The 24941-nt window shown below is 46.1% G+C and overlaps 3 long non-coding RNA genes across 5 annotated transcripts in view; 2 read left to right on the top strand and 1 right to left on the bottom strand.

Annotated features, from left to right (window-relative positions):
• The first annotated feature begins 643 nt into the window (after positions 1-643).
• On the top strand, positions 644-3181 carry LOC148651671 (uncharacterized). The gene is made up of 3 exons (XR_015925119.1): positions 644-961; positions 2083-2184; positions 3080-3181. It is a non-coding gene; the product is annotated as an uncharacterized LOC148651671 (long non-coding RNA).
• Positions 3182-4276: 1095 nt separating this feature from the next.
• On the bottom strand, positions 4277-7632 carry LOC148651670 (uncharacterized). The gene is made up of 2 exons (XR_015925115.1): positions 7516-7632; positions 4277-4806 (listed from the first exon to the last, which is right to left on the bottom strand). It is a non-coding gene; the product is annotated as an uncharacterized LOC148651670 (long non-coding RNA).
• Positions 7593-24941, top strand: part of LOC148651668 (uncharacterized) — a 32238-nt gene continuing 14889 nt past the window's right edge. Inside the window, exons 1-3 of one of the 3 annotated variants that reach the window (XR_015925116.1) lie at positions 7593-9213; positions 20233-20367; positions 20577-20680. This is a non-coding gene — a long non-coding RNA (uncharacterized LOC148651668). Of the gene's footprint in view, positions 9214-15926; positions 17926-20232; positions 20368-20576; positions 20681-24941 lie in introns of those variants that run through there. The other 2 variants (XR_015925118.1, XR_015925117.1) reach the window with 2 other exon arrangements.

Below are 24941 nucleotides of genomic sequence, written 5' to 3'. Positions count from 1 at the left end.
CTGTGTGGAGTCTGCATGCTCTGCCCCTGTTCTCACGGGTCTGGTGTCCTGGGGTGCTGTCTGTGTGGAGTCTGCATGCTCTGCCCCGTTCTCATGGGTTCAGTTTCCTGGGGTGCTGTCTGTGTGGAGTCTGCATGCTCTGCCTGTGTTCTCATGGGTCCTGTTCATGGGGTGCTGTCTGTGTGGAGTCTGCATGCTCTGCCCCTGTTCTCATGGGTCTGGTTTCCTGGGGTGCTGTCGGTGTGGATACCTGGTGAAGAGACCCAGTGAGTGTTTGTGTGGCCAGCTGCGTCAACTTCAATAAAACTGGCCTTTTGGTTTGTTTGAGTGCTGACTTGCTATGGTGTATTTTTTCTCTCTGTGAACAACACGTCCTACGGCCAACACTACCCACACAGGAGGTGTGTGCGTGACAGCTCCTCAGCTGCAGCAGGAGTCCAAGTGTGCACAGATTTCTTGTTGGGGTTTGTTGTTTGAAGTTTCTGTTTGTATGTAGGAAGCAATTGTGCCATCGCGTGGTCCGAGTTATAGCACGGGACGAGAGCTCCCGAAGAGCGCCTGCCTCCTGCCCGATTCAACGTCTAAAATCATCACAGAACGGTGAGGAGCCTCTGACACAGCCCCCAGTACTGGGTGTGCAGAAAGAATCCTATTGTCCAGTTTTGGTGTGAAATGGCCTCCAGTTCTTGTAACATGATGGGTTTCTCTGGACTGCAGTCCCAGTGCACTCCGCTTTGGATTTGCAGTGGTGTTTTCTACAATGGAAAACCCTTTGTTTGTACAGAATGGAAATGGCAGTCTGCATGTTTTAATAATATAATGTGATCATGTACTACAGCTTAAACACTGAGCCAGGTGACGTTTGATTCTAAAAGATTTCTCTATCATTTCAGCGGCGCCTTGTCTGCGGCAGCCCGGCAGCTCCTCCTCCCTTCCAGCTGAGACTCTTCCCTCTCCAGAGGTGGGTTAGTGCTCTCAGGTCATCTTCTCTCACACAGCTGCGGGGCAGAAACGCTACTTCCACTGGGCAGAGAGCAGACGGGCAGTGGGAAGGGCAGCCCTGTGTTTGGGGATCAGGGCTGTCCCTGCTGAGGGATGCTTTCAGAGCCAAAGCAACTGGCTGGGTTATGAACTTTATGGTGTGATCCAAATAAGACATAAAAAGACAGAGAATGAGAAAGAAATAGTATTGCATGTATCTAATCAAAATAGTCTCTTTCAGACAAAACAAATATTGAACAAAAACTTAGTTGCAACACACTGCACTACACTTTCTTCTAGACTGACATTACCGATAGTTTGTGCTGTCTTCCTTTCAGTCTGCAGGGTGTGCATCGTTTTCCTCAGCTTCCTACACGAGGAATCAGTTTCTCCTGCCCTGGTTTCACTCCTTTATATCTCACAATCTTCTGCAGCTCCTGGAGGCTGACGACATGTTTGCTGTTTCTGAAAAATTGCTGACTGGCTCATCAGCACAATTGCTGATTCAAAATCCTTTACTCACATGTTGCCTTAGCCTCTGTATCACAGAGATGTGTGCTTTTCTGGGTTGGATAGATCGATAGTGTGCTTTTGCTCAGTTGCTCTGCTCAATGCGTGGTCTTTTAACTCCGGCTGGGTACGAGCACCTCACTCTCCACACGGCTTTCCAAGGCTCTGTCATCGTGTGTGAGGATATTGTGTAGCTCGTGAAACAGTTCCCCCATTTGAGCCCTGGATTTACTGGGTACTTGAATACCTGAATCTTGCCGTCAGTCCTGATCACCTTGTTTTTGTTCTGCAAGGACAAGGCACCTCCCCAGCACTGAACACAAACTGATACTGGCGGGTTGATTGTGTTGTGGAAAAATCGGGCTGTGGTGTGAGTTTGTGTCTGTGGGGGTGAGGTGTCCCCTGCAGCGCAAACAAACATGCAGACTCCACACAGACAGCACCCCTGGAATCAAACCCAGGGCCCCGGTGCTATGAGGCAGCGATGCTAACCACTGTGCCGCAGTGTTGCCCCCTTTGAAAATGTCTGACTTCCGTTTAATTTGAGGTCACAAGCTTATAAATGGTCTCACAACGTTTGTCTCATCTCAGGTTTCTCTGACCAGGCCCAAGGACCTGTAGTCACTGACAGCTTCTGCAGTCTGACGGTTCATTTCAGTAGGCTGGAGGGATGGCGCAATTATCCTCAAATCAGTGAGTATTGTTTTGCTCTTGTAACATGAAACATCAAAGAGAAGTCAACAGACTATTCCGTGAAACTGTTCAGACTGGCCCGTGGTGATTTTCTGGGTCCTTTAGTAAGCTGACCGGGACTGTGTCATCGACACACTTTGTGAGAAGCCAGTCTATGTGTTTGCTCTTGTGATCATTCGTGAACGAATGTAAGAGAGTGTAAGAGAGGGAGAAGATTCGGCCCTGGAGTGATCCAGTTTTCTATTTAACAACCTCAAACTGCAGGAGAGAAATGCTTCATTTCTAAGATGGAAATATAATCAGAAAGTATAATTAGCCATTTGTGTATATCATGTCAAAAAATGTTTTATATATAAAAAGAATTTAGTAGAGACATTTGCTTAATAAGGCAGTAGAATAAATGTTGTGATGCTGGTGTGACGGTGCTCTCCAACAAACTGATACAAATGGACAGAGAGACAAAGTGAGAAAGAAAATGTATACATAACAGACATATATGCAGAATACAATACAGAGCTGTAAAGTACAGTACCCTAGAGTGAAGATGGAAATCATTCATTCTGGCGCAGAAGAAGTGAATCTGCTCTCAATGGTTTTCCTGTACAAATGGAACACGTTGTGAATTCTACATAATTCACAGGAAACAAAATAAACAACTCATTCACTCCCCTGCTGTCCGTGACCCAGAGCTCAGTAATCATTTCACTACTGAAGATCATGCAGTTTTTAATGCTTTTCATTTTAACATCCTACTTGTTAATATTTCCTCTTAGATGAGAATATTCTCTTCGGCGTGTCTTTACAACTCTTCTCTTATTGCTCCTCTTGTCAGTAATCCGGTGTGAAAGCTCTCTCTGTCGGAATCAATGTCTTACCTCTCCGTCTTGTGTTTCAGGTCTCCTCTGGCTGCTGACCCTGCCGTCAGGACAGAACACATCCCGCACTGACCACACTGCTGGGTTTACTGTATGTGACAATAAAGAGCTTGAGCAACACATCTAATGTGATCTCTGCACGCTTCCCGAGGAGCAGAGATGATAAGGTCTGTGTCTGTTCCCGAGTCTTTGCGAGAGGCCTGTTTAGTCTGTCACTGAGATGATTTTAGATGCCTGTGAGTCGTGCCCACTGAAAAATGAAATAGTGCAGCACAATGAGACTTCAAGCAAAGATCTCATTAGCCCCTTCTGTGAATTGGTGTCTCGCAAGAGATCTTCCATCTCTTTGAAAGTTTCACAGCTTTGACCTCTAGATTAGAAATGACACCAATTGCACATGGGTCCAGCAACGTTCTATATAGTGCACATCACCATCGGGATGAAAAACAAAAATCCCCAGTGGGAGTCCACTCTTTCCCTGCTACGCAAATTGCTTTTCGTTAGGTGAGGTCGCAAGTTCTTATTGGAGAATGTTGTACAGTTTCTTAATGCAATAGGGCGAGTAAGACTGAAGTTCCCCCCGTGTTGGCCGATCAGTGGAACGAAACTGAAAAAAGCTCCTTGAAACTGTGATTCATACACTTATACACTGGCTCAGCATGGTGCTCACCTGCTGTCCTTGGGTGTCTGCTGAAATTTGATTTTTTTTCAGGAGCACTGTGACCCAGAGCTCAATAATCATTTCAGCTACTGAAGATCATTCACTTTTTAATGCTTTTCATTTTAGCATCCTACTTGTTAGTATTTCCTCTTAGGTGAGAATACTCTGGTACTTTTCTGGGTCTTAGTTGAGTGAGCTTTATTAGAATAATTGAACAATACTTTCACCTCCACATAACACTCATAGATTTTTCAAGGGTTAAATATGGGAGCCACGTTTCTTACATGTATCCTTTTGTAAGTTGATTCACAAAGCTTTCACCGCCTCCACTCCAGTGAATCACTTTGTTTAGCAAGTGATCAGGTGGAACAGTTTAATTTCTTCCTGCAAATAATGCCTTTTCCTTTTTCATCCCATTCAAGTCTCCGTCCTAGTTAAAGTCATTTTGATGTAGAACGGCAGTGGTCCAGTTGAAAGGTTCAAGGTTTCACTGTGTTTTAGAGTGCAGATAAAGAAGATAATAGGAGAGGAAACTGGAAAAGCCGTGACTCTGTCATTCCATTCAATTCAATTTATTTTCATATAGCGCCTTTCACAACAAGGTTGCCCCAAGGCGCTGAACAATGCAGGTAAATATACATTTTGTGAATACAGAACTGAAGACAATGGAGGAAAGGAACCAAAGACTCCTCAGTAAGGAGAATAAAATCCTCTAGGGGTCCAAGGTCAACTGGCTGCCCAACCCCTTTGGGCATGCTAACATTATATCATTAAAAAAAAAGAAAGAAATGAATGCGGGTATTAATCCATCCATCCATCACGTCGTCTGTATGTCAGTACCCCATGCAGGTCTGTGCAGACCAGCAGAATCCTCCTAAACGACAGCTGTATCCATGATGCCCCTCTTGGATCCATGGCACTGATGCAGCATTCAACTCACATGGTGCCCAGCCCAGGACAGACAGGCCTCTGAAACTATGCTGTGTACAGTATTTCTCCTCTGCAGCATCCCTGCGAGGCAGGACAGGTGCCTGACCTCTGAGAGCCTTGTAAGTAAGTAGAAGGAGTTTGAAGTCCGCCCTGTACCTGAGAGGAAGCCAATGAAGAGAGAGAAGTATGGGGGTTATGTGGTCATTCTTTCTGCTCCAAGTAACAATTCTAGCTGCTGCATTCTGTAAGTATTCAAACTCTTTGCTGTGACAAATCTAACGTACTTTAGGCAGACAAAACAACCTTAAAAAGCCACATGATTTTTAAGTAGTCTGTCTGTGTGTAGTAACAGTGGTTCACATTATTTCAGAACGTATACTCCCGTCTCTGTAACTTTCCTCAGTCAGCTAGTGAACATTCTGTATTTACACCACGAATGCACTACTTTGTCTCGCGCGCGGTCACACTGGCCGTCCACAGGCACGGGCAGGAGCAGGGAACACGAGGCCGCTCTGTAGTGCCCCTGTGGCTCTCCAGCAGAGGGGAGCACTTTGCTCAACAGCCCTGAGCCGAAGGACCCAGTGATAAAGCTGAAAATCTGGCAAGTCCCCCAGTCTCCCTGGGGCGCTGAAGAGGATTTCATCTGATGCTGAGGTTCCTGTAACTCAACACAAAATTGAACACGGCGAGTTATGAGTTTGTGAAGAAGTGACAGCGGAACAATGTCAAACAGGAAGTTAACCTACAGGAAAGAATGAATTGAATCTCTGATATTCAAGCACGCAGTGTGACGTCTACTGTCTATTCAAATCTACTCTGCAAGTCTTACAATTCTTTTTCATACACCGTCTCCTGGTTATTGTTTTGTGAGTGCTTGAACTGTTTCTCAGTAGAAATAAGACCGATAACTCACTGCTTCAGGATGCACACTATCGTCGATGAAACCTGTGGTGTAAGCAAGCGAAAAGAGACAGATCCTTCTAAAACACAGAGGCCATCGGGAGGGCAGAAACACTCTGCAACAGGTAGGAGCTGTGGAGCCGTGATTCCCCCGAGCCAGAGCCCTCGTCCTCCCTCGACAGCGAACTGAGCTCCAGCGACTGGAGCAGCTACCTGCCGTCGTGGGACCTCCTGCAGATTGGGAACGGGTAAGGCAATTCGACACGAGCCCACTCCTCTTCCCACTGCTTACACCCCTATAACAAATAGTTTCAGGGTATTCAAGTACAGGATAAAGAGATTACAGGTGTTCCCAATTGGCTGAGGATACAACTCTCTCTCTGAGAAAGCACACAGAGGTGGACAAAGCAATTAAATGCGTTTACAAGTCATTTCCTCTGTATCTGGTCTTTCTTTACATATCAGAAAAGTGAACTGGTGGCTGTTGAAAAGTGTCTGCTCCGTACGTAATATACATGTAAAAGATGTGATTAAATATCTTGGTATTAAGATTTTCAAAAAGGTGATTTTGTGATTTGATGTTCTCTACCTTAGTTAAATAAAAAAAAAAACTTTATTCATGGTTGTTATTTGTCAAACACGGGCAGAAGGAGGCCTAAATGCTACAGGGTTTAGAGCATCTAATACCGATACCGACAGAGTACTATTTACAAAATTAAGCAAAGTAGGTGGTGTATGTTTCCCTAATTTAATCATTCAGGACCTAGCGGGTATAGACTTTTTACTTGAATGTCATTTGGATGCTGGAAACCCCCCTGAAACTTGCCAGCTTCCATGAAGAAGTTCTCCTCACGTGGTCTCTTATAGATAAACATACCTCCCATAGATACATCATCTAGAATACAGAGAAAAAATAAACCTGTGCTTTGAAAACTGGGTTTAAAATAGTATAAGCGGGGTCAACAAATTAACTGGTGTGGATGATGAAATGTAGAATCAAGCAGATTTTATGAATAGATATAATGTTTGTGATACGTCTGATAACAATCCGTCGTAACCAGAGCTACTCCTAGAGAGGTATTGATGCTTTTAAGAAACTAACAGTATACCATCAGAAACTATGGAAGAATTTACAACCTTTATTAGACTACAAGGAAAACAATTTAGTTATACTTGTACTAATAAATACTTCAGATCCCTGTCGCAATCTCACAATATCTTGTCAAACTATTTTGGAGCACCTCTTTGGGGAAAGTGAGTGGAATCAAACATGACTATTGTCAAACAGATTTTGTATGAATAATAAGGTTAAGGCGTCAGTACAAAATTGTACATTGAATCGACCCGATAAAGATACACAGTGTGCATAGATTTAAAAGTAATATAGATGATAATTGTCTTTCTCAAAGCAGCCCAGAAACCTTACGTTTGTTTTTGTTTTGTTCTGTTGTTAAAACACTCTGAACAGATCGGCAAAATGGTGTAAAGAAGGCTTCTAATTCTGACATTTCCTGTAGACAAATTGATGTTATTTTACTGCTCAATACTGCTGAACCGAATCTAAAATATAATGTATCATTGGCTTAATCATTATACTTGCTCGTTATTAGATGTATAAATAGCCTAAAGATGAGAAATAATCGAAAATTGAATAATTAGACCGTATGTCGTAGTAGCAGATTGTACTTCTCGCCTAATTGATGTGGTCGAGCAGCACCACAATCGCCATACAATCCGTCCGTTCTCATGCTCTGACTTTCAGGTTGGGCAGTGGAATGGATTCCAGGGCAAACTCGTTCTTGTTTGATTATCCGTGTGAAATCTCGCCCAATATAACGGGTAAGCTCATGCACTGAAATTATGCGCTTCCAAATTGAAGCGACACGCATTTGAATAATTCAAAATACACACGAGGGAACGTCTCCAAACCATGTCTAAGTATCACAACATGAAAGCTGTGCGTACCTTATCTTTATTTGCCTGTGTAATGTACTCCGGTGATCTGTAACGTAGTCTTGCGTGCATCGTAAAGGATCCGGACTTCCGGCTACGGAAAACCCGGAGTGGATCAGCCTTTCCACCGGACCTGGACTTCCGGCTACGGAAAACCCGGAGTGGATCGGCCTTTCCACCGGACCCGGACTTCCGGCTACGGAAAACCCGGAGTGGATCGGCCTTCCACCGGATCCGGACTTCCGGCTACGGAAAACCCGGAGTGGATCGGCCTTCCACTGGATCCGGACTGCCGGCTACGGAAAACCCGGAGTGGATCGGCCTTCCACTGGATCCGGACTGCCGGCTACGGAAAACCCGGAGTGGATCGGCCTTCCACTGGATCCGGACTGCCGGCTACGGAAAACTCGGAGTGGATCGGCCTTCTACTGGATCCGGACTGCCGGCTAAGGAAAACCCGGAGTGGATCGGCCTTCCACTGGATCCGGACTGTGAGCAGCTTTTGTCCAATCGGCGCTGAGATTTCAGCAGGAGGCGGGAGACAGGCTCTTGTCCAGTCACACAGCTTCAGTCCCGGGACTTTTCCGAATTCCGGCGGGCGGTGACACTTCCGAGAAATGTCCACTGGGTGGCGACAGAGATACACGAGTCCACGGAGCTGAGTCTCAAAGCGCTATCGGAAAGACTTGAAATCGGAAAGAAATAAATTTGTTACATTTTAATCCCATTGAAAAGGAAGATGAAAATATCGTTTGTATTTTTAAACATTATTATACTTGCGCAACATAATTATTAAGGGAATGGTGTGAGAGGAGACCGTGTTTGAACAGTTTAAGACGGATGTAAAGACATTTTATTTCAGAATGTCTTTCTGAAATGTGTCTGTTTCTGTGTTGTAAGAACGTTGAAGCATGGACGGGCCTTATCTGCATTTACCTTGTTGAATCTTTTTTTCCATAAAATGTACATGTATTATTGCATGTATCCTGACAATACGACTGCTACGTTACGTTTTCTTGTAGTTTTTGGTCTCATAAAAAATACAAAAGTATGAGTCGATGACGTCAAAATGGTGTCGCCCACAGGGCTTATGGGTAATGTAGTCTCTGTAGTTCACTGGGCTGCCCTGCCCATGTGTTTCGCTGATTTCATTGAACATTAGAATGAATTATATTAATACAATTTCAGCGTATTTATCGTGTCTTGTATTTCTTTGTCTCTCTTATGTGTTCCCTTGTGTGTATGTTTTCTTGTATTTCACGTGTCTGCAGCGCTGGTTAATCGACCCGGCACATAAAGCAAACCCACTGTCCTCGTGTTTCTTAGCTCCCGTCTTGTTTGCAAACTTTTCTCCTGTGTTTATTTTACTTTGTCAATAAAACGTGGTTGCCGGGGAAACGGTGCTGCAGAAGTTGGTGCGAGCTGACCTCTAGGAGGTAAACAGTCGGCTTTTGTAATCTAATCAGCGAGCAAAGCAGAAACGTTAGTCTAAAAAGCGCTGGCTGGAGTATTTTGTGGACATTATGCAGAAGAAAAGGAAGAAACGGTGAGTCGCAGGCTGTCGGTAAATATCAGCGCTGGACACCAGCCTCACACCGCTGGGCTCACTGCACCATGAGCGAGTCCGTCGGCGCCTCCTCCTGCTGGGGTGTGTTGCTGCAGGAGTGAGGAGTCTCCGGTCTCCGGTCGCGTCATGATCTGCAAGTGGAGGTGAGAGACGGCGGCGCAGTGGGTGGCAGCGCTGGGAGCCTGGATTTAGTTCCTGGGGTGCTGTGTGTGTGGAGTTTGCATGCTCTGCTCATGTTCTCGTGGCTCCAGTTTTCTGGGGTGCTGTGTGTGTGGAGTTTGCATGCTCTCCTTATGTTCTCGTGGGTCTAGTTCCTGGGGTGCAAAATTCTGTTTATTTCACAAGACGGACCCGGGCAGCAGCATGTGTCTGCAGCGCTCATCCTGCCTGCATGTTTGCAAACTTTTCTCCTGTGTTTATTTTACTTTGTTAAATAAAACGTGGTTGCTGGGGAAACGGTGCTGCAGAAGTTGTTTCGATCTGACCTCCGGGAGGGAGACAGCTGGCAAAGCCGAAACTTTAGTCTAAACGGCGCTGGCTGGAGTATTTTGTGGACATTTCGCAGAAGAAAAGGAAGAAGCGGTGAGTCGCAGGCTGTAGGACAGGACTGTCGGGGAAATGTAAGCGCTGGGCTGAGCGAGTCCGTCGGCGCCTCCTCCTGCAGGAGTGAGGAGTCTCCGGTCTCCGGTCGCGTCCTGATCTGCATGTGGAGGTGAAAGGCTGAGAGACGGCGCACATGCTCTGCACATGTTCTCATGTGTCTGGTTTCCTGGAGTGCTGTCTGTGTGGAGTTTGCATGCTCTGCTCATGTTCTCAAGGGTTTCCTGCCGCTTCTGCAGTCCAGTGTTGGTGAGTCTGTCGGGTTGATTGTGTTGTGGTGTGAGTGTGCCCTAAAGGGGGTTTTAATAGTATGGGGTTTGTGTGTTCACTTGTATGCAGACCACTGGAGAGACCGGTTGTTTTTTGCCAGGCAGACTAATGGCTGCATATTCAATTCCAGCTACTGATGTTGCCAAACCAGCAAGTGGGACAGTGTTTGAAAACCCTTTCAATGAAAGGTTTGTAGAACAGTGTTGCTATTGTTCTGTTTAATTCGAGGTCACCGAGCTTATAAATGGTCTCACAACGTTTGTCTCTTTTCAGGTTTCTCCGACCCGGAGAGTGAACAAAGAAGTGATAAGGGCCCATAACACCTAAGCTCGGCACTCTCACACTCTTCAGCCACACGAGCTTCCTCCTGGTAAAATACTGGGCAAGCCCCTTTCTGACAGGGACAGTGGAAAACCCCCTGAGGGAGATGGGCTGAGGGGAGGAATAAAACCATCTGAGCCGGAACGGAGCGGGCTCCCGATTCCCACCAGACCTGGGAGACGACACAGGCAGCACAAGGGAAGCTGCGGAGCGCGAGTTCGCGGAGGCAAGGACCGATTGACGACCACGGGAGACAGTGGCATCGGAACAGAGGTACTGTACAGAGACTTTTAATACCTGAAGGCAAGGAGCGAGAAACCGGCCCCGCTTGCCGCTCCAAACTGAGGGGAATGGAATACAGTTCGCCGGAGGATTTCTAGTGGAACCTGAACGGAGTCTGGGGAAATGGGACCGGCCTCTCGTTCACTGGGGCCATCAAAGACTTTACAGGTACGAAGAAGAATCGTTCGAGTGGCCACTCTTCGGTACTTGACAGAAAAGACTGCCGTCCCTCTGGATTCATTATGATCCTTGGAAGGACCTTTTGTTGCTGCTGTTTTCGTTGTGTCTTTGGCTGATGGTGAATGTGGATAGAAAATAAAAAGGTCACTTATACGACACACATGCTTGTCGCTGGTCTGTGTGGGCATTGGTGGATCTGGGAGATCAACAGAACCTGTGGTAATGGAGAGGGGCCCTAGCACCCTGTTTGCATTGCTAGGTGCCGTAGTCAGATATGAGGCAGGAAATAATTCTTGTTTGAGGGGTCACCTCACTGTGACACGAACGTGTTGGGAAGACGCGCCAGTTCTGACGTTAGTGCGACGGGTCTGTAGGCATTAAGGCAGGTTCTTGTGTCCTTTTTTGGAACAGGAACAATAACAGAAGATTTGAAGCAGTCTGGCACTGTGCACTGGGACAATGATTGCTTAAAAACGTCTGTAAAGATTGGAGCGAGTTGGCCAGCACAGGGCTGTAGTGTGGCTGGAGATACACAGTCAGGTCCTGCTGCCTTTTTACAGTTTTGCTTTTTGAATAGCCTTAACACATCCTGTTCTTTGCTTCACAGGGCATTCTCAAGACTTGTAAACGGCGTCAAGTCTTCGTGAGAGATTGAGTGTGAGTGGGTGTGGCACTCCAGTTGAGTGGGGGACAATAGCTCATCCCCAGGATGTGAATTATTTGGAGGAGTTGCGAGACTGCCATGGGCAAGGTCGTTGGAGATCCTTTGTGTTTCAGACCTGCTGTAAAATGTGTTATCTGGTAGAGAGTGATCAAGATGTATCTGAGGGGATTTTCTTTTGGAATTGGTAACAGTTTGGAGACCTTTCCAGACAGATAAACAGTCTTTGTTAGCAAACAGTTGTTCCAGCTGTGGACAGGAGGGGAATCAAAAGGTAGAGAACACTATTTTTAGAGAAATGGCCCTAAAGGAACAAAGCATAGTGTAGGATGCCACTAGCTTAAGTCTTAACAGCACTGCATGAGAGGAGACGCCAGTGTCTATTTGTTCTGAGGGGTCCTCAGAAAGGTCAAAAGGTTGCAAACAGATAGGAGACTGGTTATATGCCTGAAGCTTAGCTAGAGGAACATAACATTGCTGGAATGCTGAGAGGGGAGGTTATCAGAGCCTAATGTTATTGCGAAAAATGGCAACTAGGTATAGAAGATCTGATGAATGTCTGTCCTGTGAATTGTTAAGGGTTTCATGTAATTGTGTGTCCAAGTAGTCCGGACTGCTGTGCTATGTGTTGTTTGTCTTGTGAATTTTCTGTTTTACACCTATTGTATCCATAGTGGTACGGGCCAAATCCTATTTAAAGGGTGTTGCGAGCACTGGGGTTTGTTGGGAGTGGTAAGTTAGGAGTCTGGAAATGAGAGCAAGGTGCGAGTGGATATGATAAAATGATTGTTCCTTTATTTTGTTTCTGATACCTGGTGAAGAGACGCAGTGAGTGTTTGTGTGGCCAGCTGCGTCAACTTCAATAAAACTGGCCTTTTGGTTTGTTTGAGTGCTGACTTGCTATGGTGTATTTTTTCTCTCTGTGAACAACACGTCCTACGGCCAACACTACCCACACAGGAGGTGTGTGCGTGACAGCTCCTCAGCTGCAGCAGGAGTCCAAGTGTGCACAGATTTCTTGTTGGGGTTTGTTGTTTGAAGTTTCTGTTTCGATGTAGGAAGCAATTGTGCCAACACGTGGTCCGAGTTATAGCACGGGACGAGAGCTCCCGAAGAGCGCCTGCCTCCTGCCCGATTCGACGTCTAAAATCATCACAGAACGAGAGGAGCCAACAGGAATGCAAGTCTCTTCTGGTGAGGAGCCTCCGACACAGCCCCCAGTACTGGGTGTGCAGAAAGAATCCTGTTCTACAGTTGTGGTGCGAAATGGCCTCCAGTCCTTGTCAAATGCTGGGTTTCTCTGGACTGCAGTCCCCTCCGCATTTGGATGATTGTGATTGGTGTTGCTGCAGCTGTGCTGTCCTGAGACTGACTGGTGTCAAGACCAGCTGTACTCTGGGATCAGCAGGGCCTAGTGGTGGTATGAATTGTGGCCTCTGTTTCTCAGGTGTAACAAGTGTTTGATTACTCTGTTCTGTATGTTTACCAATAGTGGGTACTGGCCTAATTCAGCCCTGCACTCGCTGTTAGCTGTTTTTCTCTGCGCAAGGAGGAGTTTCTACAGAGTGTACTCCTGGTCTGTGAGGGGACCCCACACTTCACTGCCGTATAGGGCAATGGGTTGGATTACACTTTCAGATATTTGGAGCCAAATTCTTGTTGGTGGGTTGACATTGAAGAGCCTCCTTCTTATTGCGTAGAAAGCCCTGAGTGCCTTCTCCCTCAGTGCCTTCACTGCCAGGTCAAAACTCCCAGAAGAGCTGATGGTGAGACCGAGATATGTGTAGCTGGATGTGTGCTCCAATGTGTTGTTGTTCAGTGTGAATTTGTACCCGTTTCCCTGAGGTCTGGCTTTCTCCTGGAAAACCATAACTCTGGTCTTGTCCAGATTGACTGGCAGTGCCCAGGTGTGACAGTCCTGCTCCAGCAGTGCCAGGCTCTGCTGTTCTGGGTCCAGATGGGCTGGCAGTGCCAGGCTCTGCTGTTCTGGGTCCAGATTGACTGGCAGTGCCCAGGTCTGACAGTCCTGCTCCAGCAGTGCCAGGCTCTGCTGTTCTGGGTCCAGATGGGCTGGCAGTGCCCAGGTGTGACAGTACTGCCCCAGCAGTGCCAGGCTCTGCTGTTCTGGGTCCAGTTTGGCTGGCAGTGCCCAGATGTGACAGTCCTGCTCCAGCAGTGCCAGGCTCTGCTGTTCTGGGTCCAGATGGGCTGGCAGTGACCAGGTCTGACAGTGCTGCTCCAGTAGTGCCAGGCTCTGCTGTTCTGGGTCCAGATGGGCTGGCAGTGCCCGGGTCTGACAGTGCTGCTCCAGCAGTGCCAGGCTCTGCTGTTCTGGGTCCAGATGGGCCATCAGAGCCCAGGTGTGAATGTGATGGGATGTGTGGCGGTTTGGTAGGAAGCCAGTCTGACTCTAATGCAGGACATTGTGCTCAGTAAGGAGGGCCGGTTATCAGATATTCAAGACTGAAGCCCCGGTACCTGTTGGGGTCGAGTCTGTCTCCATTCTTACAGACGGGCGTGATCAGTCCTTGATTCCAGGCCTCAGGGAAACAGCCGGCCGTCAGGACGAGGTTGAGGAGTTTGAGCAGGCTTTGCTGCAGGTCTGAGCTCCAGTTGGGTCAAGCGTTGTTGACTGTGTCTTGGCTACAGGCCTTTTGTGGTCTGAGAGTTGTCTGTTTGTGTATGTGCCTATCTTCTTTAGGGTGTGCATGTAGTGTCTAACCATCTCACAGTATCTGAGGCGCAGCTCAGAGTGGTGTGGTGTTGTTTTAGTTCTGGTAGTTCTCTTCAGTTGTTTCTGCACTCTGTATCAAACCATTTGATATTGTTTCTGAGTGTGTTTCATATGAATGTAGTCATTTTGATTTTAAGGCTAGTTTCTCAAAAACATGGTTTAAATTTATGAACGATTTGTTGGTTTGATACAGAGCGTTTTGAAATGTAAGGGATCAAGTAATGGGTTTATTTACTGCTGAAAAGAGAAGAAAGAAAAAAAAGAAATGAGACAATTAGCTTGTAATGAGTTTATAACAACAGTAATTAGATTCCTGCAAGCACTCTTTTCATTGTCCAACAACTGAAAGCTTTTAGGTATAAAGGAAGGGTCCTCTAATATTTGATGTGTGAGATTGTCGTTCTATTGGAGATGTTAGTGAGTCTGAGGATTTGTGTTAATATGACAATATGACAATACAATACAATGCTACTACTATTAGTAATACAGCATGGCAAGACTTCTTTCAGTCATTTCCCACCCCTCCACCTCAGTGAATCACACATGTTAAACTTCCATCTCGTGTTCCAGATCAGACATGAGCAATCCTATATTACAAATACTTACCACCAGACAATTTAACCAGACAATAATTTAAGCAATTATTAATTCAACAGAAGCAGCAGGACGAGTAAAGTGCCCCTCTGATGGCCGGTCCGTGGAATTAAACTGGAAAATTTCTTAGAAATGATTAGTCTTACAATAATGTGCCAATGGCGCCGCTTGGTGGTCATTCAGCAAAATTTCACCGAAAGTTTTTTTTAATTAAAATACCGTTAGTAATGTTCGTATTAATACGTTATTTTAATTTTAAATATATTTAAGCATTTTCAACAGCAAAGAATGCAAAGAATACATTGCATTGCAAACAAGAGTAATGAATGAATGAATGAATGTATTGTACATGGATACAAAATACAAAATAAATACAATAAACCCAAAATTAAAATAACAGTCAAAAGGCGCGAGTCGATGACGTCAGAAGGAAGTCGCCCACAGGGCGTATGGGTAATGTAGTTTCTGTAGTTCTCTGGCCCGCACTGCCCACGTGTTTCGGTGATTTGATTGAACATCAGAATTAATTATATTGTACCATTTCAGCGTGTTTATCGTGTCATGGATTTCCATGACTGTCTTGTGGGTTCTCTTGTGTGTCATGTTTATTTTAGTGGGTGGCAGTGCTGGGGCCCTGAACTGTAATCATTCGTGTTACTCATCATCATTGTTACTGTGACCCTCCTGGGAGGAGTGGACCTTTGTAAGATTCCTGTCCTGGCAAGCAGCAGGTGACAGTTTGCTGTCCGACTCAATTACACCTCCGCTACCTCATTTCACCTCTTTCACCAGCCTGTAAAGGGGGTTGTGATAGTATGGGGTCTTTCTCTTTAACAACCTCAAACCGCAGGAAAGAAATGCTTCATTTATAAGATTGAAATATAACCAGAAAGTATAAAAATAGCTATTTGTGTGTATCATGTCAGAAATATTTGTTTTTATTTTAAAAGAATTTAGAAGAGAAATATGATTAATAAGGCAGCAGAATCCATTTAAACTGTCATTTTCCTGTTTAGGTTGGAAAGTTTAATTTGATCAAGTCCACTTGAGTGCCTAAGCAACTGTTTGGGTAGTTTGGCTGGTGTGGTGGTGCTCTCCAAATACCTGATCCAAACGGACAGAGAGACAAAGTGAGAAAGAAAAGGTGTAAATAACAGACATATCATATGCAGAATACAGTAATGTGCTGTTCAGCACAGGGACCTAGAGTGAAGATGGAAATCAGTCATTCTAGTGCTCTCAATGGTTTTCCATTACAAACGGACCAGGGCTTCCTGAGACACAGGCAGTTGGAGTTATATAGAGTTAGAGGTTGTTTTCACGGCACCAGCCGACTAAAGCAGAGACCTCCTTCCACTCCAGAATTTTTTTTTTATTTGGGTGGGATCATCTGGAGTCTTGATTCCTTTCACGGAGTCAGCAGTAGATACACAGCTGTTAGCATAGGAGGAGTACAGAAGAGGTGACAGCAGTGCTGGGGACCCTGGTATCTCTTCCACTGAGGACCCTCTGGCACAACCAGAGGTGTGAAATTGAAATTGTTTGGAAGGAATGGGAAGGTAAAGGCAGAGTCACAATCTCTGATTCATGTAATCAAAACAGTAAGTTCTTTCCTCAGGCAGCTTCGTTAGAACATTTTAAATAGATGTAAAAGTGTATTTACAGACTATATCAGCCCTTATCTTTATTAACCTGGTTTAATCTTTTTTTCAGATGTGTAAATATATTATACTATGTACCCCTGATGGTATTATTGATGTGCTATAAATATACTCTTGTTTGTATTGTATCTATTTTTATTGCTACCATAAAAAGTTAAAAAGAACTGCACTTTCGAGAAATGTCCACTGGGCGGCGACAGAGATACACGAGTCTATGGCGGCGAGTCCAATAGCGCCTCTGTACAGATCCTCGTTGTGCAGAGATTGAAAATCAATACAGATGATAACTGTGACGTTTGTGACAGCAACTCTGAAAGATAACGTAAAGAAGGAAACTAATATTGACATTACTTTTAAAGAAGTTAAATAATACTACATTTTAAACCTATTGAAAGTAATATGAAAATATCGTTTGTATTTAAAAAAAATATGATACTTCATAATAATTAACGAAATGCTGTGAGAGGAGACCCATGTTTAAACACTTTAAAACGGATGTAAATGCGTCTGTACAGACAATTTGAAACATGTACGGACCTCATCTGCTTTTGTTTACTATTAAACAAGATTACTTGTTTAATCTTTTTCCATAACATGTACATGTATTATCGTATGTACCCCTGACTATACTCTGTGTTATATGTATTCTTGTTTTTATGGCATGTATTGTTGTTATAATTAAAAATAAAAAGACGCGAATCGATTACGTCAAAAGGAAGTCGCCACAGGGCTTGTGGGAAATGTAGTCTTTATAGTGCTCTGGACTGCGCTCCGCACGTGTTCCGCAGATTTGATTGAGCATCAGAATTAATTATACAATGTCAGTGTATTTACCGTGTCGCGGATTTCTATGTCTGTCTTACAAGACGGACTCGGCAGGAGCTGTTCCTTGCTCTCCGGAGTGAAGCTGCTCTGGGAAGAGACGAGAAAATCTTCAGACTCTTTGTAAATGAGACATCATGACAGCTGTGCCGACCTGCTCTTTATTGACCTGTTGAACCTGTTTGTGTAAAAAGCAGGAGTCTTGTGTACCCCTGATTGTGTTATGTGTACTCTAGTGTGTTTGCAGCGCTCGTCCTGCCTGGTTTATCCACTCGACACAGAAACAAAACCCACTGCCGTCGTGTCTGTGGGTTTCTGAGCTCTCTTGTCTTGTTTGCAAACTTTTCTCCGGTGTTTATTTTACTTTGTTAAATAAAACGTGGTTGCCGGGGCAACGGAGCTGCAGTAGTTGTTGCCGGGGCGGGTCTGACCTCCAGCAGGTCAACAGGCGGCTTTTTTAATCTAATCTGCGAGAAAAACAGAAACTTAAGAAACTTTAGTCTAAAAAGCGCTGGCTGGAGTATTTTGTGGAAGAAACGGTGACTCGCAGGCTGTGGGACAGGACTATCAGGGACACATCAGCGCTGGACACCAGCCTCACACCGCTCACCGCACATCACTGCACCATGAGCGAGTCCGTCGGCGCCTCCTCCTGCTGGGGTGTGTTACTGCAGGAGTGAGGAGTCTCCGGTCTCCGGTCGCGTCATGATCTGCAGGTGGAGGTGAAAAGGTGAGAGACGGCGGCGCAGTGGGTGGCAGCGCTGGGAGCCTGGATTTAGTTCCTGTGGTGTTGTCTGTGTGGAGTCTGCATACTCTGCCCCTGTTCTCATGGGTCTGGTGTCCTGGGGTGCTGTCTGTGTGGAGTCTGCATGCTCTGCCCCTGTTCTCATGGGTTCAGTTTCCTGGGGTGCTGTCTGTGTGGAGTTTGCATAATCTGCCTGTGTTCTCAAGGTTCCTGTTCATGGGGCGCTGTCTGTGTGGAGTCTGCATGCTCTGCCTGTGTTCTCATGGGTCATGTTCATGGGGTGCTGTCTGTGTGGAGTCTGCATGCTCTGTCCCTGTTCTCATGGGTCTGGTTTCCTGGGGTGCTGTCTGTGTGGAGTCTGCATGCTCTGCCTCGTTGTCATGGGTCTGGTTTCCTGGGGTGCTGTCTGTGTGGAGTCTGCATGCTCTTCCCCTGTTCTCATGGGTTCAGTTTCCTGGGATACTGTCTGTGTGGAATCTGCATGCTCTGCCCCTGTAATCATGGGTCTGGTGTCCTGGGGTGCTGTCTGTGTGGAGGCTGCATGCTCTGCCCCTGTAATCATGGGTCTGGTGTCCTGGGGTACTGTCTGTGTGGAGTCTGCATGCTCTGCCCCTGTAATCATGGGTCTGGTTTCCTGGGGTGCTGTCTGTGTGGAGTCTGCATGCGCTGCTCCTGTTCTCATGGGTCTGGTTTCCTGGGGTGCTGTCTGTGTGGAGTCTGCATGCTCTGCCCCTGTTCTCATGGGTCCTGTTCCTGGGGTGCTGTCTGTGTGGAGTCTGCATGCTCTGCCCCGTTGTCATGGGTCTGGTTTCCTGGGGTGCTGTCTGTGTGGAGTCTGCCTGCTCTGCCCCTGTTCTCATGGGTTCAGTTTCCTGGGGTGCTGTCTGTGTGGAGTCTGCATGCTCTACCCCCTGTTCTCATGGGTCTGGTTTCCTGGGGTGGATTCTGCATGCTCTGCCCCTGTTCTCATTGGTCTGGTTTCCTGGGGTGCTGTCTGTGTGGAGTCTGCATGCTCTGCCCCTGTTCTCAGGGGTCTGGTCTCCTGGGGTGCTGTCTGTGTGGAGTCTGCATGCTCTGCCCCTGTTCTCATGGGTCTGGTGTCCCGGGGTACTGTCTGTGTGGAGTCTACATGCTCTGCCCCTGTTCTCATTGGTCTGGTTTTCTGGGGTGCTGTCTGTGTGGCGTCTGCATGCTTTGCCCCGTAATCATGGGTCTGGTGTCCTGGGGTGCTGTCTGTTTGGAGTCTGCATGCTATGCCCCTGTTCTCATGGGTTCAGTTTCCTGGGGTACTGTCTGTGTGGAGTTTGCATGCTCTGCCCCTGTAATCATGGGTCTGGTGTCCTGGGGTGCTGTCTGTGTGGAGTCTGCATGCTCTGCCCCTGTAATCATGGGTCTGGTGTCCTGGGGTGCTGTCTGTGTGGAGTCTGCATGCTCTGCCCCTGTTCTCATGGGTCTGGTTTCCTGGGGTGCTGTGTGTGTGGAGTCTGTATGCTCTGCTCCTTTTCTCATGGGTCCTGTTCCTGGGGTGCTGTCTGTGTGGAGTCTGCTTTCTCTGCCCCTGTTCTCATGGGTTCAGTTTCCTGGGGTGCTGTCTGTGTGGAGTCTGCATGCTCTGCCCCCTGTTCTCATGGGTCTGGTTTCCTGGGGTGGAGTCTGCATGCTCTGCCCCTGTTCTCATTGGTCTGGTTTCCTGGGGTGCTGTCTGTGTGAAATCTGCATGCTCTGCCCCTGTTATCATGGGTCTGGTGTCCTGGGGTGCTGTCTGTGTGGAGTCTGCATGCTCTGCCCCTGTTCGCATGGGACTGGTGTGCTGGGGTGCTGTCTGTGTGGAGTCTGCATGCTCTGCCTGTGTTCTCATGGGTCTGGTTCCTGGGGTGCTGTCTGTGTGCAGTCTGCATGCTCTGCCCCTGTTCTCATGGGTCTGGTGTCCTGGGGTGCTGTCTGTGTGGAGTCTGCATGCTCTGCCCCTGTTCTCATGGGTTTGGTTTCCTGGGGTGCTGTCTGTATGGTGTCTGCATATTCTGCCCCTGTTCTCATGGGTATTGTTCCTGGGGTGCTGTCTGTTTGGAGTTGATTAAAACAGTGACCTCCTTCCTCTACAGATTTTTTTTTTATTCCGGTGGGATCATCTGCAGACTTGATTCCTTTCACAGCAGTAGATACACAGTTGTTAGCATAGGAGGAGTACAGAAGAGGTGACAGCAGTGCTGGGGACCCTGGTATCTCTTCCACTGAGGACCCTCTGGCACAACCAGAGGTGTGAAATTGCCTCCATTCTTTGTAAAATTAAAGGTTTCTCTGGACTGCAGTCCCCTCCCGCTTCGCTTTGGATATGCTGTGCTGTTCTCTACAACAGAAGACCCTTTGTTTGGAAGGAATGGGAAGCTAAAAGCAGAGTCACAATCTCTGATGCATCTAATCAAAACAGTAAGTTCTTTAAAACAACTAAAAAAAACTGTCATAAAGTAAAAACGAATTTGCAAGTCAAGGTGCACCACTTAAACCCCCAGGAAAACAAAATCCCCACCTGATCGTATCCCAGTTGAGGAGAAAGCCAGGGCTGCAATGCCAACCAGTCCGTCACTCCAGGTGTCCCGACACACGAGTAAAAACCTTTCCTGTTCATCACCTGTCAGGTTTCAAGTGAGAAGGATGGGCGTCTCCAGGCCGGTCTCTGCAGCTGAGGCTCTGAGGAGCTCCTGACAGACATTAGTGGAGCTTCGCTTTCAACACCACTGTGGTCAGTAAAGGTTTAATATTCTTAAACACTGAGAGCTGGAGTTTCTCTGAATGTTATTTGATCACAGCAGCCATGTTTCATTCACACCAGAACTCACAACACACACTAACAGTGCAAGTTAACGTGACCGTAAAAATACGCATTGTATTACATAATATATTTGTAAAGCAGCCTGAAGGTGCTGATTTCACAGGCATCTGTCTAATGTGCTGTAGAGTGGGCCTGCTGGACGATGGATGGACAAGTCGCCCCTTCCTGCAGATGCCGTACTTTGACACCAGAGGAGTGAAAACATTTGTAGAAAAGTCATTTTCAGATGCGTTGTGTTTTCTTGAGAGAGGGAGTCTTCATTATCCCCGAGGTGGATGTGTTTCACGGCAGCAGGCAATATATAGAAAAGCACACAAACTAACAACACACAGGCACATGCCCAAGAGTCATCTGTTGAGATCACACACTGTATTATTATTATTGAGAGACAGACTCACTGTTCCTCAGGCTGGGACAGGAGATCACACACTGTATTATTATTGAGAGACGGGCTCACTCTCTGTTCCTCAGGCTGGGACAGTAGATCACACACTGGATTATTATTATTGAGAGACAGGCTCACTGTCTGTTCCTCAGGCTGGGACAGGAGATCACACACTGTATTATTATTATTATTATTATTATTATTATTATTATTATTATTATTATTATTATTGAGAGACAGGCTCACTGTCTGTTCCTCAGGCTGGGACAGGAGATCACACACTGTATTATTATTAGTGAGAGACAGGCTCACTGTCTGTTCCTCAGGCTGGGACAGGAGATCACACACTGTATTATTATTAGTGAGAGACAGGCTCACTGTTCCTTAGGCTGGGACAGGAGATCACACACTGTATTATTATTATTGAGAGACAGGCTCACTGTCTGTTCCTCAGGCTGGGACAGGAGATCACACACTGTATTATTATTATTGAGAGACAGGCTCACTGTCTGTTCCTCAGGCTGGGACAGGAGATCACACACTGTATTATTATTATTGAGAGACAGGCTCACTGTCTGTTCCTCAGGCTGGGACAGGAGATCACACACTGTATTATTATTATTATTGAGAGACAGGCTCACTGTCTGTTCCTCAGGCTGAGACAGGAGATCACACACTGTATTATTATTATTGAGAGACAGGCTCACTGTCTGTTCCTCAGGCTGGGACAGGAGATCACACACTGTATTATTATTATTGAGAGACAGGCTCACTGTCTGTTCCTCAGGCTGGGACAGGAGATCACACACTGTATTATTATTATTATTGAGAGACAGGCTCACTGTTCCTCAGGCTGGGACAGGAGATCACACATTGGATTATTATTATTATTGAGAGACAGGCTCACTGTTCCTCAGGCTGGGGACAGGAGATCACACACTGTATTATTATTATTGAGAGACAGGCTCACTGTCTGTTCCTCAGGCTGGGGACAGGAGATCACACACTGTATTATTATTATTATTGAGAGACAGGCTCACTGTTCCTCAGGCTGGGACAGGAGATCACACACTGTATTATTTCTCTCCCAGCAGGACTCGACATTGTTCTGATTCTGACAGGTTTGCGATATGATCTGTTTTATTGGTGAATAATGTTCGTCTTGTTCCAGAATATTTCTCACCGTGCGGCAGAAAGTGTATCTCTCTTTCCTTTTTTTCTTTCGGCAATGGGAGCACAGCCTGTCCTCTCTGGACATTCGGGTCTTTGTCAGCCAGTTGCTCTGGCCTGATTGTGTCTCTGAACCTGTACTTGACAGGGTCTGTATCTCTTTGCTGTTTCTTAGCCTGGTCAAATATCCAGCTAGTGTTTATTTTGTGGATCGTCTGTTTAGGATTCTGTAGCATTCCAGTTTGGAGGATGTTTTTACTCTTTTGGATGGAGTATCTACAGGCTGTTTGTCCCATTTAGTGTAATCTTGCTCACTGAGGGGATCCCACACTTCACTGCAGTATAGGGTAAAGGGTTCGATTGCACTTTTGAATATTCAGAGCCAATTGTATTTGGGGGACTGATGTTGTAGAGCCTCTTTTTACTGCCATGGAAAGCCCTGTGTGCCTTCTCCTTCAGTGACTTCACTGCCAGGAAAACTCCCAGATGAACTGATTGTCTGTTAGAAGTATGTGTTTCAAAGTGTTGTTGTTCACTGTGAAGTTGTAACTGTTTTCCTGAGATCTGGATCTGTTCTGGGAACCAATGACTCTGGTCTCACGCAGAAGGGCTATCAGTGTCCAGGTCTGACAGTCCTGCTCCAGCAGTGCCAGGCTGTTCTGGGTCCAGATGGGCTGGCAGTGCCCAGGTGTGACAGTCCTGCTCCAGTAGTGCCAGGCTCTGCTGTTCTGGGTCCAGATTGACTGGCAGTGCCCAGGTGTGACAGTCCTGCTCCAGCAGTGCCAGGCTCTGCTGTTCTGGGTCCAGATGGGCTGGCAGTGCCCAGGTGTGGCAGTGCCAGGCTCTGCTGTTCTGGGTCCAGATGGGCTGGCAGTGCCCAGGTGTGACAGTGCTGCTCCAGCGGTGCCAGGCTCTGCTGTTCTGGGTCCAGATGGGCCATCAGAGCCCAGTTGTGAATGTTATGGGATGTGTGGCGGTTTGGTAGGAAGCCAGTCGGACTCTAATGCAGGACATTGTGCTCAGTAAGGAGGGCCAGTTATCAGATATTCAAGATACGACAGAGTTCCTTCCCCAGATTACTGTTCACACTGAAGCCTCGGTACCTGTTGGGGTCGAGTCTGTCTCCATTCTTACAGACAGGCGTGATCAGTCCTTGATTCCCGGACTCAGGGAAACAGCCGGCCGTCAGGACAAGGTTGAGGAGTTTGAGCAGGCTTTGCTGCAGGTCTGAGCTGCAGTTGGGTCAGGTGTTGTTGACTGTGTCTTGGCCACAGTTCTTTCATGGTCTGAGAGTTGTCTGTTTGTGTATGTGCTTATCTTCTTTAGGGTGTGCATGTAGTGTCCAACCATCTCACAGTATCTGAGGCGCAGTTCAGAGTGGTGTGGTGTTGTTTTAGTTCTGGTAGTTCTCTTCAGTTGTTTCTGCACTCTGTATCAAACCATTTGATATTGTTTCTGAGTGTGTTTCATATGAATGTAGTCATTTTGATTTTAAGGCTAGTTTCTCAAAAACATGGTTTAAATTTATGAACGATTTGTTGGTTTGATACAGAGCGTTTTGAAATGTAAGGGATCAAGTAATGGGTTTATTCCCTGCTATAAAGAGACGAAAGAAAACAATGTTTTGGCTGTGGAGCCTTCTTTGAGTTTTGAAATGTAGTTTATTTTGTTTGAAGTTTGTCTTTAGGGCTCTTTGGCATTCGTGGCTGTTTGGAGTCCATCTACGCCTGGTGCAGGTCATGCAGCTGGCTGGGCTGTGTCAGTGTGTCCCTGTGCTGCTGTGTTCTCTTGATCCGAGTGGGGCCTGACAGTGAAGGCACTCTTACAGCACAGTCCACCACACTGATGCCCAGAGCTGAGCTGAGCTGACAGTGAACTTACTTGGAGTAGTTTTGTTTGCACCAGGTGGCAAAATCTTCTCTAGTTGGCCCATGACCCTACACATCTGCCTGCAAGAAACTAATAACAGTTGTCTGCAAATGTGTCTTACTTGACTGGTAATAACGTACAAATTGTATACTGAACAAAGAGAAAGGAAGATAATATAGATCCTCGGGAAGCATTTGTGCAAGAATGCAGCTTGAGACGAAGTATGGTTGACTCTTAGGCCCTGAGTTCTGTCTGTAAGGAAATCAGCAACCCAACTGACAAGATTAAGAGCAGCACCAAAATTAGACAGTGTGGTTGCCAGTAAATATGGTTGCAATACTATGATTTAATTATCTACTTTATAATTTAATTCATCTTTAGTGTCCTGAAGCTAATTTGTTGTTTTCATCAAAACCTTAAACATAAAACATACATGACAATAATAAAATACAACAATGGTACATTACCATTATGCATAATATCACAAGATTAAAATTAAATCAATTAGCTTGTAAAAAGTTCATAACAGTAATTGGATTCCTGCAAGCAATATTTTAATTGTTCAACATCTGAAAGCTTTTAGGTATAAAAGAAGGATCTTCTAATATTTGTTGTGTGAGATTAAAATGTCGCTCTGTTGTATATTTTGAGAATATTGCAAATACCACCAGACAATGTAACATTTTCTCATAATTCATCCATCATGAAACTTAAAATAGTTTTCAAATCCACAGTGCACAGGCTTCA

The sequence above is a fragment of the Lepisosteus platostomus genome, chromosome 11 (assembly GCF_059453375.1).
Source record: "Lepisosteus platostomus isolate fLepPlt1 chromosome 11, fLepPlt1.hap1, whole genome shotgun sequence".
Classification (NCBI taxonomy): Eukaryota; Metazoa; Chordata; class Actinopteri; order Semionotiformes; family Lepisosteidae; genus Lepisosteus; species Lepisosteus platostomus.
Note: the sequence above shows the minus strand (reverse complement) of the source record. Positions and strands in the feature narration are given on the sequence as shown.